This window comes from Mobula birostris, chromosome 11 (genome assembly GCF_030028105.1).
Source record: "Mobula birostris isolate sMobBir1 chromosome 11, sMobBir1.hap1, whole genome shotgun sequence".
NCBI lineage: Eukaryota > Metazoa > Chordata > Chondrichthyes > Myliobatiformes > Myliobatidae > Mobula > Mobula birostris.
Window position 1 is genome coordinate 63,283,308 of NC_092380.1, and position 16,780 is coordinate 63,300,087.

Below are 16,780 nucleotides of genomic sequence, written 5' to 3' on the forward strand. Positions count from 1 at the left end.
TTGAGAAGAATAGCAGTAATCACCTAAATTCACCTCCCCTGCTCTTCTAGTTGGAAAATGTAGGATGGGACTGATCACAACGTTGATAATCTTCCCAGTTTAAAAGTGTGTTAACACCTACAAGTATATTTTGATACTTTATGGTGTTCAATACAAAGGAACTAGACCTACCAAGGAGCTAGTATGTTCAAGAGGTGGAAAAGGAGAGTTCATACCAAATTAAATGATAATTCTTTCTTGGGTCTTGGTCTTGGTATCAATTTCACCTGTAAAGAATTGTTGTGAATCATAGTCTAGCTTCTGTATTAATTGTGGAGATGTTTCTGAGGAATAGCAGAGCTCATGCTTTCCCCTGCACATTTTATGACAACTTCTGGTGTTTAGTCATATAATCAGAAATATAGACTGTGCATTTCCCCAAAGGCGGGAGGTGGAGGAATCATCTTGTTATATTCTGAGCCTGGAGAAACCTAAGCTCAAAAGCTTGCCTGTTACAGATTTATATTTGTGTGATTTCCCCATCCCCCCTCCCCACCCACCAGGGATAGATCTGAAGGAAACTAGCCAGGATGAGCTGGAGAAATGCCTCAGGAAACCGGAGCTAAGAGAAAGCTGTACTTCTGCCATGTCATGGGCTTCCTCTTCCATGGTAAAACCTGTAAGTGTGAAGTATAGACATGCAAGAGACATTATGGGCTAAAGGGTTTTCTCTGTGGTATTAGACTTTATGACTGTATTAAATTAATCAGTAGCGTTTTCCCTTTTTTTATGGGGTTTGTTCCTGATGATCAAGTGCAACTATTGATAGAGGAACACAATCTCCAGCTTTCCCAACAACAGGAAATGCACCAGTGAGTAAATGGCTAATTATAAATGGAGACATAAATTTCACATCAATGAGAAGATTGACATTTACTACAGTAATTAGCATCTTACTTATTAGCTAAGTGTATTTGAACCAAGACATTTTGAACATTTGGAAATTGAATGCAATAATGTTTTAGAATACTAACTTTTGACCATAAGACCTGGTACTGAATCCGGCCCAGAAAGGAAATGGAGGTCTTCTCTCTATGACAGGAGATTAAGGATCTCATTTTCGTCTGGGAACTGAGATCAAATCAACTTTGTGAACAGTTCTATATTCTCAAAAGATATTTGAGCTAGCTGTTTCCCAGCTAACTACCTTCTTTCAAAATATTTTTTGCCCCAGCTGTCAGGTTGAAAGGCCAGTGAAGGTCTTCGTAAAATGAGCTGGGACAAACTGTTTCCAGTTTCCAGTGGACACAAAAACACGCTCAAACATCATTGTATTTAATGCATCTGTACCAAATTAATTGGTCATAAAACAAATGAGTTTGTGAAATATAAATGCTATTCCAAAAGATCTCTGGCATAGAGGTCAATAATGAGTGTCTTAAAACTAGTGATAGAAGGATCAGGGATAATTTCAACTACATGAATATGGGCTACCTACTATGCTGAAAGTCTCTGTAATTATAAGGGGGTTGTGTTGGGCACATGGCCAAGTGGTTAAGGCGTTCGTCTAGTGATCTGAAGATTGCTAGTTTGAGCCTCAGCTGTGGCAGCGTGTTTGTGTCCTTGAGCAAGGCACTTAACCACACATTGTTCTAGTGTCTGTGCGAGGAGTGGCGCCCCACACAGGCTTCCAATCTGCACCTTGTAAGGCATGAAAATGCCCGATGCAGGCCTCTCATGGTCTGAGTCGATATTCCCTCCCTCCTCCCTCCTGTATGATATAGTGTTTTTAGTTTATTGTCAGTGCTGTACTATCTGTCATTCCTCTTGTTTCAGTTTTCAGAGTTGGGTCAGTATCAGTGTCATGGTCCAAAAATTCCAATCTAATTCAGTTTTGTTCCAAACTGAAGCTCAGCACTGCAAAATGTAGCCCCATAAACACAGGAGATTCTGCAGATGCTAGAAATCTTAAGTAACACACACAAAATGCTGGAGGAACTCAGCAAGTCAGGCAGTATCAATGATAAGAAATGAGCAATCAATGTTTTGGGCTGAGACCCTTCAACAGGTCTGGACAAAATATAGACCCACCCTATCAGTTCCCAAGTGTTTGAAGTCCCAAGAACCATTACCCAGAATTACACCTCCTTTATCACAACCTATAAAGTTGGGAATATTTTCAAAGAGGAGGTTGTAAATGTATTCACGAGGTTAATGATGCTACAAGGGTATTGTGCTCTCAACAAAATTCACCTATGACTAAACATTTGATCAGCTGTCCCATCTTTTCCATTGATTGAGCATTGATTTTTGTCTGATTATTCATTTGTAAAGTCTGCAGTTATGTTTTTGTATCAATACATATGAAAGCAGGAAATGCAAAAAATATTCAGAAGGTCAGGTTGCATCTGTTCCCGTTAATTTGCCTTTCCTCAGAATCAGGAAAGAACTATAAATAAATAAGCATTAAAGTGAAGGATAGAAGGGAAAAGACAACTGGTTGTCATGGAGTAGAAGGCTTGAGGGTATCATGCAGCAGAAAAAAGTAGATTTCAGGGTACCTGACAATCTCCCTGATACTACATCTGCAGGAAGTGCACCCAACTTCAGCTCCTGACTGACAAGGTCACAGATGAAGCTCTTACTGAGATGGTCACACTGAAAGTGCAGGCTTCAGAGGGTAGATGGGTGACCACCAGGAGAAATAAGGGAAGCAAGCAGTCAGTGCAGGGTTCACCTGTGGTCAATCCCGTCAGCAACAAGTACAGTATACCCTTTGGATACTGCTGGGGGAGGGGGGTGTAGGGGGGAGGGTAATGACCTATCAGTGCACCGCGCAGCAGCCAGGCCAGTGATGCTGAAGGTGAACGGCCAGAGGTTGTGTTACACATTGGCACTAACGGGGGAAGGGGTCCTGTGTGGTGAGTAATTGGGAGTTAGGAAAGCAGCTGAAGAGCAGGACCTCCAAAGTAGTAATCCCGGGATTACTCCCTCTACCGTGTGCTAGTTAGGGCAGGAATAGGATGAATGGGTGGCTGAGGAACCAGTGCAGGGGGCAGGGTTTCAGGTTCTTGGGTCATTGGAACTAGTCCTGGTCCAGGGTGTCCTGTACAACAGGGATCCCCAACCTTTTTTGCACCGCGGACCAGTTTAATATTGACAATATTCTTGCGGACCGGCCGACCTGTGGGGGGGGTGGGAGGTGATAATCATGACCGGAATATAGATGATAAGTCAATTATTAGTCACTTATCAGTGGCTAATACACTCAATTTTGTTTCTAAAAGAGTTTATCTAACGAATTTAATATTAAACACACAGCACATATTTTCCTCACGTGAATATAGTGATAAGTCAATTATAAGTCATAAGGGGGTTCCTTATGTCCAGTCTATTCCACAATTTAGTTTTCGTTGCATTCACGGCAGAAAACTCCACTTCGCAGAGATATGATGTTGGAAATGGAAGCAACGTTTTCAGTGCTTTCGTGGCTATCTCAGGATATTCAGCCTTGACTCTGATCCAGAATGCTGGCAGAGATGTTATGTCAAACATACTTTTCAGCCCACCGTCATTTGCAAGCTCGAGGATTTGATCTTTTTCCCATGCTACATGGATGATTCACCGGGGACATTCACAAATGGGTCACGGACCCATTCCTTTGCACGTCTTGGGTCATTTGTGGTTGGGAAGTAACGCTCGAATTCTGTCGACAGCGAAGATAGGTGTTCATGCACCAGCTGTGAGCCTCAGTCTCTCCCAAATTCCCAGCTAATGTTGGGAACATGTCAAATATGCCTCTGTCCACTTGCTGTCCCCACAGTTCCAGTTTGGCTGTGAAAGCAGACACTTTATCTGCCAACTTGAAGACAGTTTGTCATTCTCCCCTGAAGTGACAAATTGAGTTCATTGAGCAGGTTGAAGATGTCACACAGATAAGTGAGTTTTGCTATCCACTCCTCGTCACTGAAGTGTGCTGCCAGTGGTGACTTTTTTCCTTAAAGAAATCTCTGTAGCTGCTCTCTTAACTCAACAGCCCTGGCCAGGGCTCTCTCCCTTGACAGCCACCTGAGTTCAGTGTGTAAGAGAAGGCGTTCGTGCTCTGCATCCATTTCCTCGCAAAGCTGCTCAAACAGATGTGAGTTAAGGGCCTTTACTTTAATGTGATTGATAACTTCAACAACATCACTCAATATGCTGTTAAGGTCAGGTGACATTTTTCAGCTAGCCAGCATTCCCCTGGGTGTGACACTGTGTAGACTGGCATTCAGGAGCAACCTTTTTGACTCAGGTAGTGAAACCAGACTCGCTAAGCTGTTCCAACAGTTATGCTTCGATGTCCTCCACTATATCATCGATCCTCCTTGAAACTGTGGTAACTGAAAGAGAAACCTGTGCCATCTTGATAGATGCAGTTTCTCCCAAAAGTTCACAGCACATGTGCTTGGCAGCAGGCAGAATCAATTCTTCACAAACAGTGAAAGGCTTCTTAGCCTTAGCAATACGGCTAGCCACTAAATACGACACACTCAGAGCAGCAGCATTTGTGGAGGTGGTGGCTCTCAGCACTTGGTTCTGTCCCGCTTGCTCACGTTTTTTCTACTCAAAAACTCGACAGGTTTGTCTTTAAGTGCTGGGTGCTTGGACTCAAGGTGCCAAAGCAGTTTTGAGGGCTTCATTGCCTCATTAGACAGCTTGTCTCCACATATCACACACAGGGGGCTTGGAGCGTGCGAGTCACCGGTCGCAATAAAGCCATATTTTATGTACGATTTGTCGTATTTTCTGTTGAAGGAAGCTTTCTTTTTTTTTTGCAGTCTCGGCCTCAGCTGTCTCTGTGTTATCAGCATCGTTAGGCCTTTTATGTCCCCTACCACCTCTTCCAAAGAAACTCTCAAGCGACATTTGTTTTCTACTCATCAAGTAGTTGTAGGTTAATGACCAACTGACGTCCTTTCGTGGGTAATAACCTTGCGTGCGTTCAAGTTCAACAGTGGGCATGACAGGAAATGAGGAAAGGTGCAGTTGTCTCATGTCGCCAAATCATATCGTTTCCTCGCGGCACAGTTGCACATGCTTTGCGGCCTGGTACTGGTCCACGGCCCGGTGGTTGGGGACCACTGCTGTACAAGAGCGACGTGTTGCACTAAACTGCGGTAGTGGGTGCTGGAATGCGCTGCCTGGGATGGTGGTAGGGGCAGGTACATTAGGAAATTTTAAGAGATGTTTAGATATGCACATGAATGTGTGGAGAATGGAGGGATTAGTTTAGATAGGCAATTGAATATTCATATATTTGGTTTGGCACAACATTGTGGGCCAAAGGGTCTGTTGCTGGGCTGTGCTTTTCTATGTAAAACAGATGTTATTTCTCATGTCAGTTGCTTAAACATCGCAGAGGCAACCTGTTAAACCTGAAGCTGTTGGGGAGGAACATAACGGCATAAGTAAACATTGTCTGGGTCCTGGGAGGGAAGGGAACGGGTGAGGATAGAAATATTGAAAGTAGCTGCACAGTTTAGGGTCCTGTGAACTACGGTGGAGAGAATTCCTCAGGTGAGAAAGAGGGAACCTAGCACTGGAAGGGTAAGTGGCAATGTCACCAAGATGGGAGAGCGATGTAAGGATTAGAGAACAGAGTGGAGTCTCTTCAAGAGGAGTAGTGGGAAGAAATGTTGTCAAGGTAGCAGTGGGAGTTATTGTTCGTCTCTCACTAATGTCCTCAAAACTGACGCCAGTGCCGTTCAACATTGCTACTCCTGTGCCTAGACGCTGTGACACACGATGAGTTCATCTGCATCCACATGTCCATTGTAATTTATCTGGCATGCCCCCATTTACCCCCAGAAAACTGCCACCTGAATTTATTATGAATCCCTTACATTAGTGGTCAGCAACCTTTTTAAGCCCAAGATCCCCTACCTCGACCTTAGTGAAAGGTAAGATCTACCTACTAAATCGTTTAGAGATAAAACAGCTCAGATTGTACTGCCAATTTGAGGCCTTTTATTTGGGCTAATTGTATTTGAATTACACAAAATACTTTTGTCAAACTTTCAAATTAATTCAAACAAGAAAACACTGTAACTAGCATATCTTTCTTTAAGAATATTACAATACTTCACACCTTTAATTCTAAGTTTCATTATTTAATTTTATTTCAACATGAAAAATGAATGAATAAAAATTGACTGTTGCACTCAGTGTGATGACTGGGGCTGAATACTAATTGCTAGTTCCCTGAAATTTGGCTCATAACTACAGACAGCCAGTCTGAGACAGTCTGTGAGGTGTCTGTCAGTAAGACAACTCCTGTACTTAGATTTAATTTCACATATAAGTTGACCCGAAGTAGGCACTGACTTTTAGTGCTATAAAACCAACGCGCACACTGCGCATTGCTGGGGCCCCATCAGTAGTAATTGCCACCAGTTTATGAATGGGGTTGTCAATTTCACGGACATATTTTTTAAACTCATTGTAAATATCCTCACCTCTCGTTCTCTCCTTTAATTGCAAAAGAGTGAGGAAGTCCTCCTTTGTTGTAAAATCCTGGAAAGCCATTCTGACAAATACAACAAGCTGAGCTGTTTGCATTACATCCAGGGATTCATTGAATTGTAGTGAAAAATATCTACGTCCTCTGACAGTGACTCTACCCTCCTTGTCACTGTTGCAGGGCCAAGCGGTATATTATGTATTGCGGTTGTGATGTCATTTTTGTTTTTAGAGTCATTAAAAACCGCCTCTGCGGTAGTGGCCATTGCTTCCTTTAATAAATCGCCATCTGTAAAAGGCTTCTTGTGTTTAGCCAAAAGGTGACTTACACGAAATGATGCTTCAAGAGCAGCCTTATTTTGAGCTGCATGTTTTGTGAAAAATGATTGCTGGGCCTTCAACCCTGATTTCAGCTCCTCAACTTTCCTGGCACGAATTGCACTCTTTGGGGGTGTAGGTGTTTTTAAATTTCTGGTGGTTGGTGTTGTGGTGCTGCTCCAGATTCCCTCTTTTAGTCAGTGCTTGTGTTTGGTGGCACAACATACATACACACTTGTCTTTCGCCAAGGTAAATAGAAATTCCTCTTCCCATTCTGGATGGAATTTGTACGTTTTCACCTTCTTTCGTGGAGCCTCCGCCATGCTATCAGGATATCACGAGCGAGTGTCATATATTGATGTTTGCAACAGTCTGTACTCTTATCCAGTGGTTCCCGACCTCTGGGCTGCAAAGAATGCAGCGGTACAGCGGTGGCCAGAATGCACCCAGCACATCTTTAAGAAAAAAGCCGAAATAAACAACTTAATTAATTAGGTGCCGCCCAGCACGTAAATGTGGGCCCAGATCAGAGGCGACACAATCGTCCTGACGAAGGATCTCGGCCTGAAACATCGACTGTACCTCTTCCTAGAGATGCTGCCTGGCCTGCTGCGTTCACCAGCAACTCTTATGTGTGTTGCTTGAATTTCTAGCATCTGCAGATTTCCTTATGTTTGCGTATCCAGTTTAATTGATGCAGCACAAGCTACACTGAAAACGCAGTTCATGGCGGAGGTGCTACACACATGCGCACTGGGCAGAAAGAACGGAACTAAAACCCCGCAACCCGGAAACAATCTCTCTTTACAAACAGCTTTGTAGCAAAAGTATTGCTATATTACCATTATCCTAAGTAGTATTACTTATTTTTATAATGCTCACATTACAACAGTATTTGTGTATTTATTTTTGATTTTTTTCGGGATCTACTGGGAAAGTCTCAAAGATCGACCGGTTGATCGCGATCAACGGGTTGGCGACCCCTACCTTACATTATTATTCTCGTTTCTTAAAATCCAGTGGTCACATTGACTAGTTATTCTATTGTATTCCTTTTGTCAGGTGCAAAAAAACACATGCCGAACTTATTCAAGATCCAATGACCAAGTTTCTTTGATTTCATTAGCCTTAACTGAATGAAGCATGAGTGATTAGGCTACCTAATTAAGATCTGGCAAAGAAATCTTCTTCTGCCCATGAATGTAATAATCTAGATTAAAATGAACTATCTCAACACATCTTAATACAAATTTTGTTATGATATTTTTAGATGAAATTTCTGTCAGAAAAATTATATGGGAGATTATGAACCTTAAATTCAGTTTTTTTTAAAATTTTCCTGCAAGAAAATATTCTTAAATGTCCTTGAAATAGAGGTACAAGAGTTGAGGAATGTAAGAGTAAGCAATAATGATGTAAAAGTGAAAAAGAGTGCAAATTGACAGCAAAGTTCAATACAATCAGTATACAGGAAAAAGCAATGAGTTGAGCTGAAACAAGAATCTTCCTCTTGAAGCATAAAGAGCCAGCCTAGCATGGACCCATACAGGTTCTCCTTAACTGGAAGAATTAAACTATTTGATGTGAGTTCAAAATCGGCAAGGAAGAGGAGAATGAGCTAGTTTTTATTCTTTCCTCCCTTTCCCCATCTCTATGCATCTTACGTTGCTTTGGTGAAACTGCAGTAACTTTTCTCTGTCCGGAGATGTTGTCCACTATTTAAGGATCTTCTTCTAAGTACTTATTATTACTTTTGAGAAGCACTCTTTTATGTAAAATATACTTACATTTATTGTACTAGTCAATCAGTTAGTATCAAAAATGATAGCATACATAAATAATTGTAGTAGCAGCAAGTATTGTTTGAAAGAGCTCAAAAGTTCAAAGTATATGTATGTAGTTTGATACAGTAATACATTTTCTTGCAGGCATTTACAGGAAAAGAAAGAAATACAATGGAATATATGAAAAAACTCTACATACGCAGACAAAGACTGACAAAGAGCCAATGTGCAAAAGAAAACAAACTGCAAATAAAAATGCTGAGAACGAGTATTGTAAAGACTATTGAAAGTGAGTCTTTGGGTCACAGAATCAGTTCAGAGGTGTTGAGTGAAGTTATCCATGCAGGTTCAGGAGTCTGATGGTTGCAGGGTGTAACCGGATCCTAGACTTCCTGACTGGGAGACTTCAGTCAGTCCAGATCGGGAGCAGCATCTCCAAAACCATCACACTGAGCACGGGGGTCCCCCAGGGCTGTGTGCTCAGTCCACTGCTGTTCACTCTGCTGACCCACGACTGTGCAACAATACACAGCTCGAACCACATCATCAAGTTTGCCGATGACACGACCGTGGTGGGTCTCATCAGCAAGGACGACGAGTCAGCATATAGAGAGGAGGTGCAGCGGCTAACAGACTGGTGCAGAGCCGACAGCCTGTCTCTGAATGTGAACAAAAAAGAGATGGTTGTTGACTTCAGGAAAGCACGGAGCGACCACTCTCCGCTGAACATTGACTGCTCCTCTGTTGAGATCGTTAAGAGCACCAAGTTTCTTGGTGTTCACCTGGCGGAGAATCTCACCTGGTCCCTCAACACCAGCTCCATAGCCAAGAAAGCCCAGCAGCGTCTCTACTTTCTGCGAAGGCTGAGAAAAGTTCATCTCCCATCCCCCATCCTCACCACATTCTACAGAGGAGGTATCGAGAGCATCCTGAGCAGCTGCATCACTGCCTGATTCAGAAATTGCACCGCCTTGGATTGCAAGGCCCTGCAGCAGATAGTGAGGTCAGCTGAGAAGATCATCGGGGTCTCTCTTCCCGCTATTACAGACATTTACACCATACGCTACACCTACAAAGCTAACAGTATTGTGAAGGACCCCACACACCCCTCACACAAACTCTTCTCCCTCCTGCCATCTGGCAAAAGGTACCAAAGCATTCGGGCTCTCACGACCAGACTACGTAACAGTTTCTTCCCCCAAGCCATCAGACTCCTCAATACTCAGAGTCTAGACTGACATCTACATTATTTATTATTATATTGTAATTTGTCCTCTACTGTGCTTTTTGTCTTGTTTATTAATTATTGTACTGCCCTGCACTGTTTTGTGCACTTTGTATAGTCCTGTGCAGGTCTGTGGTCTAGTGCAGTTTTTATGTTTGTTTTACATAGTCTAGTGTAGCCTTGTGCTGTCTCACATAGTCTAGTGTAGTTTTGTGTTGTTTCATGTAGCACCAGGGTCCTGGAGGAACATTGTTTCATTTTTACTGTGTACTGTACCAGCAACTTATGGTCAAAATGGCAATAAACTTGACTTGACTTGATAACTGTTCCTGAACCTGGTGGTGTGGGACCTAAGGCTTGCAACGTTAGGGCGAAGTATCAAATGGCCAACATTTTCTGGTTATGTTGTTAAAAGAATATCATTGGTACTTTTCTCTGAAATTGCAGAAAGTAAATGAAGACCCTTCTAGAGTCTTTCAGATCATCTGTACCAGACATTCCACTCGATCATACTTTCTTGACAGGTGGGTAGAGTATACAGGGATATACTTTCATATGGATGTTGTTTTATATATTCAGATGCATTTCGATGTAAGAAGTTTAAGTTTGAGAGCAGTGAAGTATAAGACCATAAGACATAGGAACAGAATTAGGCCACTCAGCTCATTAACTCTGCTCAGCCATTTGATCATGGCTGATTTATTTTCCTTCTCAACCCCATTCTTCTGCTTTCTTCCTATAACCTTTGATGCCCTTACTAATCAAAAAACTATCAACCTCCACTTTAAATATACCCAATGACCTGGCCTCACAGCTCTCTGTGACAATGAATTCCACAAATCTGCCACCCTCTGACGAAAGAAGTTCCTTCTCATCTTTGCTCTAAAGGGACATTCATCTATTCTGAAGCAGTGCCCTCTAGTCCTTGATTCTCCCATTATTGAAAACAACCTCTCCATGTAAACTCTATACAGGCCTTTCAATTTCAGTAGGTTTCACTGAGATACACCCCCCCCCCACCCACCCTATTCTTCTAAACTCCAGCAAGTATAGGTGTAGAGCCATTAATATATGAGCTCCTCGTGCAATAACCCTTTCATTTCCAGAATTATTCTTGTAAACTTCTCTGGACTCTCTGCAATGACAGCACATCCTTCCTAATAATGCTCACACTATTCCTCAGCATTAAGTCCTTGCTTTCATATTCTAGTCCTCTCAAAATGAAAACTAACATTGCATTTGTCTTTTTTACTACCTACTCAACCTGTTAGTTAACCTTTAAGTAATCCTGCACTTTTGCAACTCCAATTTCTGAATTTGCTCTCCATTTAGAAAATAGTCTACATCTTTATTGTTTCCACCAAAGTACATTTCACGACCCTGTATTCCTCTTTGCCAATTCTCCTAATCTGTCCAAGTCCTTCTGCAGACTCCTAGCTTCCTCAACAGTACCTGCTCCTCCATCAATCTTTGCTTCAGTACTGATATACAGTACATTGTTAAGTGATTTGTTGTGACATTTTGATTTTGACTAGGGGTTGTAATACCACAAAATCTGGATTTAGGACAATCATAGTTCTCTTTGTAAAAGAGTCAAAAGTTGTGATCCCAACAATCCTTAATTTGATACTTTTGTGTCCAATTATAAGACGGAGCTGTTAGGGCCATAAAATATCTAGGTCAGGGCTTATTTTGGATGAGTTAACTAGAATCTTTAGGGACAGCAGTATATCAGTTTAAAACAATGTACTTATTTGTACCTGTGACTCATACAATCAAGAATACACATTTTCAATTGTTGTCTTTCCCTGGTATTCCCTCTCTGTCAGATCATGCTTCATAATCTAATAATTTGTTTCGGTTGTTGTAATTATTAAATATTAATTAGTAGGTTTTGGCTTTGAGCCACAAATGGGTGAAGAAATCTGAATAATGTATTAAGAATTGACCTTTGTTTGAGATAATCAACTAGGAATATGGTATTTTTTATGGGAAATATGAATGGTACTGTGTATAGCAGAACTGGAGAACTCCCTGCTCTCTAGGCCAATTTTACAACTCTTTGAAGGGAACAATAGATGGGCACTTCACTCTGATTTTTAACAGAATCTGCAAAATGCATTAGTTTTACGATCCATTGAAGATGTTTGAGCACTACATGCTGTGATTATTATTTCTTTTCATGATGGATGAGTTAACACAAGCAGCACCTTCTTTGTTGTCTATTCCAATCTTGAGAAACTGGTTAATTTTTTTTTCTTGAAGTAGAACTCTTTGGTCTTCCTGCCCTAGCTAATTATTTCAAGACTTAAGGCAATCAACTGAAGAGTTAATAATGCATCTTGAAGCATCAGGTTTTATTAACTGACTGTTTAATTTGACAGGATTGAGATGTTTGTGTTTTTGAATAGATGAGCTAGAGAAGATTCCAAGATCAGAGAATGAACGACTAACAGCTGAGAACCAGGATTATGAGACAAAGGGAGGACGGGCACTGAATCACTCTGCTTGAGATATCAGATCAGTACAAGGTGGTCCAAGACCCCCACCGAAAAGTTGAGGAGCTGGTAGTGGCTAAATCACCCAGCTACAATAAATCAAGAAAAAAAGGATTAGATAATCAACAAGTGATAAGTTATTTTAAATATTTATAATAATTTAAGGAAAGGGAGATTTATTTGGTGAAGAGAGAACATGAGAATACCCATTTTTAACCAGGTGCATACAAAGATGTATGCTAAAGGTCTGATACACTCAGAACAAGAGTTAATTACTTATAAGGAGAAGGGAAATAAACTTGCCTATACTGTGCATTGCATAAAACTATAGAACATTGGCAGATCCAATGAATACTCATAAGTTCCTCTCTGACACTGCGAAGCAGGATGTATTGGTGACGTGGTGCACTTGGAAAGGAGTGAGTGAAAGAGAGCAGAAGGCTTGCACCAAGGAAGCCTTTTTAATTTTTTTAATTTTATTGAGATGCAGTGCAAAATAGGCCATTCCGGCAATTCAAGCCATGCTGCCCAGCAACTCCTGATTTAACACTAGCCTAATTATGGGACATTTTACAATGACCAATTAACCTACCAACTGCTATGTCTTTGGACTGTGGGAGGAAACCAGAGCACCTGGAGGAAGCCCACGCAGATAGGAGTAGAACATACAAACTCCTTACAGCCAGCAGCAGCACAGCTCTGATAAGCTCTTGATCTGGATTGAGAACTGAGTAGTTTAATCACTCCATAGTTCCACATCATACAGAAGGGGGTATTATAAGCCACTTATGTGTCATCCCTTTCTCTCAGGATGTTTCTCATAACCTAGTCTCCCTAAATTCTGCTCAATAGCTTCTACCTTCTTCCTCTCCCTTGCACAAGTGTGAGTGTTAGTGAATGGTAAAATGTCGGGGGGGGGGGAGATGGTCAGCATGGATTACGTGGGCTGAAGGGCCTTTTTTCTGTGCTGTATCACTATGAAATTTTCTTGGTTCTCAGAGAGAGGCATTAACAAACTGGTGGTACTTTTACCTTACAAACTATTAAGAATGCTGCTGACAAGTACAAGGGGTGACTGATAAGTTCGTAGCCTAAGGTAGAAGGAGTCAATTTTAGAAAACCTAGCACATTTACTTTTTAACATAGTCCCCTCCTACATGTACACACTTAGTCCAGCGGTCGTGAAGCATAAGGATCCCTTCTTTGTAGAAGTGGTCCTCAGCAGGGGTGAATGATAAGTTCATGGCCTAAGGTAGAAGGAGATGAGTTATACAGCTCTCATTACATGCACATGCAGTTCAACTCTTTGAGTGAAAATGCAGAAAGTTTTAAGTTTCTCCTCATCTCCTTCTACTTTAGTCAACGAACTTATCAATCAACCTTGCTGTGGACCACTTTCTGGAGGTCCAAGACGTCGACTTCCACAAAGAAGGGATCCATATGCTCCACGACCACTGGACTAAGTGTGTAAATGTAGGAAAAGTAAATGTGCTAGGTTTTCTAAAATTGACTCCTTCTACCTTAGGCCACGAACTTATCAATGACCCCTCGAAGTTTATAATGCAAACATCTTTCTAATACGTGTGCTAATGGATTGTTTGCTTCCATTTTCATGGTTCACAAATGCCTTCTAATATGTTGATCATTTAAGTTCTTGGCTTTGCTTGTTCCCTTCCCCGAATGTATTTGTCTGCCTCACTGTATTATTCTGTCTACTTCTCCCCATAGTGCTGTTACACGACAAAAGATTAGTATGAGTAAGAGTCTTCTGCTGAAAAAGAAACTCCCAGTGGATGTAAGTGAAAGTCAATAAAATCACTCTAAACCATTTACAATATAGGACTTTAATAATAATTTGTTTTTTTAAATGGGAGAAACAAAGATCACAATACTGTATTACAACTATTGAAAGGACAATATAAGTCCAAAAGTAATCATTGGATGGGTCAACATTGAAACTGCCACACTCTTATTAAATAGCAGAGCAAACTTAAGGGGACAATTAGCCTATTTCTTTTCTTGTTTCTAATGTTTCATGTAATACACTAGTTGTTTCTAAAGCTGTGGACTACAACAGGATGAGTCACTTGAATCTCCTGGCTGAATCAGCCAAGTTTAAAGATAAGATCAGGGACCCAGAATTCCACTGCCATTGAATCTGGATACATTTCCAACTATGCTGACCTAACAACTGTTAGGAAGGGAAAAGCATTGGGAATATTGGCTCCTGGGAAAAGTTAGATAGGTGCCAAGTTGTTAACAGAGTTGCCCACTGCTGAGTAATGGAGGTATATAGAGAATAGTTATTGCATAAAAACTTTCAAATCTGTCCCCATTTGCTCGCTGCTCCTGGTCCTAGCCCTTCTGGCACTTTGCCACACTTACATTTGATTGTTCTGTCTCTGCTGTCAGTTTCCATCTTCCACAAACTTGAAGTTATCCAGAACTTAGATGTCCTTTGTGTCATTTGTACAAAATCCTTTATGGCAACCCACCAAGGCCGTAGGGCGCAGTACAGATGATCGATCACTTCACCAGTTGCCCCCACCTCTCATGGTTGTGGGTCAGTGCCTGGGTTGTGGCAAAGCTCTGTCCAGCCACTCCTGTTTATCCTGTTTGTCTGTCCTTTGTGTGATTGCTTAACCAGTTGCCAATATACAGAGACTGGCAATGTCTCACTTTTAAAATTATCATCCTTTTGGCCAAATTCCTCAATAGCTTCATTCTTTTCAGCATCAGTAATCACCCCCACACCCGTCCCATAAACCTATCTCCTTTTGAGATTTCTATCTATTCCTGTTCAGCATTCCCATTGCTAATTGCAATCAACCCTACAGCTGGCAATGAATTAGTTATGACATACCTTCTTTAAAATTTTCTCCTGTTATACATTATTTTCTTTTTTAAGACATTTGAGGACATCTACCTTTAAGAACCTAACCCTAACATGTTACATGCTGTCAATTTTTGTTTAACAAAACTCCTGCGAAGTATTTTAGTAATATACAAATATAAACTCAGGGAATTACAAATTCAGTGATGCTATATTAACGGGAAATTAAGTATTATAACACATTCTGTTTCTGAGGAATCTGCATAAAAATATATTGCATCTTGATCTTCAGGCTCAGTCTGGTTTGGGTTGACCTATCGGATTAGTAGGTTAGATTGACATGAGAAGAGAGAACATTAGATTAGATTATTAGATTATGAGAATACTCAGTCCTCTTTTATTGTCATTTAGAAATGCACACGTGTTAAGAAATGATACAATGTTTCTCCAGAGTGATATCACAAAAAATAGGACAAACCAAAGACTAACACTGACAGAACCACATAATTATAACATATAGTTACAGCTGTGCAAAGCAATACCATAATTTGATGAAGAACAAACCATGGGCACAGTAAAAAAAAAGTCTCAAAGTCTCCGAGTCGATCGACTCCTGAGTCCCCGATAGCAGGCGGCAAAAGGAAGAAACTCCCTGCCATAAACCTCCAGGCACCATCAACTTGCCGATGCCTTGGAAATAGCTAGCCACAGCCGACACTGAGTCCATCCATCCAAAAACTTCGAGCCTCTGACCAGCCCCTCCAATACAGCCTCCTAAGCGCCATCCTCTGCCGAGAGCCTTCGACCTCGCCCTGGCCGCTGAAATAAGCAAAGCCGAGGATTCGGGCCTTCTGCTCCGGAGATTCCGGTTACCACACAGTAGCAGCAGCAGCAAAGCAGGCATTTCAGAAGTTTCTCCAGATGTTCCTCTGCACTCTCACGTCTCTTTCCATCAAATCAGAATTGTGCGCGGTCCCCTACTTGACAGATTACAGATATATTCACCGGACAGGCCGCGCGTGCTGCCGTCCCGCCACCATCTTCTCCTCCTCATAGAAATCTACAGCACAATACAGGCCCTTCAGCCCACAATGTTGCGCCAACCATGTAACCTACTCTAGAAACTACCTAGAATTTCCCTACCTCGGAGCCCTCTATTTTTCTAAGCTCCAGGTACCTATCCATGTCTCTAAAAAGACTCTGTGGTATCCGCCTCTACCACTGTCACTGGCAGTGTATTCCACGTACCCACCACTCTCTGTGTGAAAAACGTACCCCTGACATTCCCCTTGTACCTACTTCCAAGCACCTTAAAACTATGCCCTCTCATGTTAGCCACTTCAGCCTTGGGAAAAAGTCTCGGGCTATCCACGTGATCAATGACTCTCATAATCTTATACACCTCTATCAGGTCACCTCTCATCCTTCGTCACTCCATGGATAAAAGGCCAAGTTCACTCAATTTATTATCATAAGGCATGCTCTCTGATCCAGGCAACATCCTAAATCTCCTCTGCACTCTCTCTATAATATCCACATCCTTCCTGTAGTAACATGACCAGAACTGAACACAATACTCCAAGTGAATTCTAACTACGGTCTTGTATAGCTGTAACATTACCTCATGGCTCTTGAACTCAATCC

At 41.6% G+C, this 16,780-nt stretch overlaps 1 protein-coding gene across 4 annotated transcripts in view; it reads left to right on the plus strand.

The window, feature by feature from the left end:
- Positions 1 to 16,780, plus strand: part of LOC140205133 (uncharacterized) — a 71,314-nt gene that overhangs the window by 46,418 nt on the left and 8,116 nt on the right. For 2 of the 4 annotated variants that reach the window (XM_072272364.1, XM_072272363.1), the window contains exons 14-18: positions 543 to 658; positions 794 to 851; positions 8,725 to 8,869; positions 10,253 to 10,329; positions 14,032 to 14,098. The gene's annotated coding sequence lies outside the window, so the exon portion shown is untranslated. The remainder of the gene's footprint in view (positions 1 to 542; positions 659 to 793; positions 852 to 8,724; positions 8,870 to 10,252; positions 10,330 to 14,031; positions 14,099 to 16,780) is intronic. The other 2 variants (XM_072272365.1, XM_072272366.1) reach the window with 2 other exon arrangements.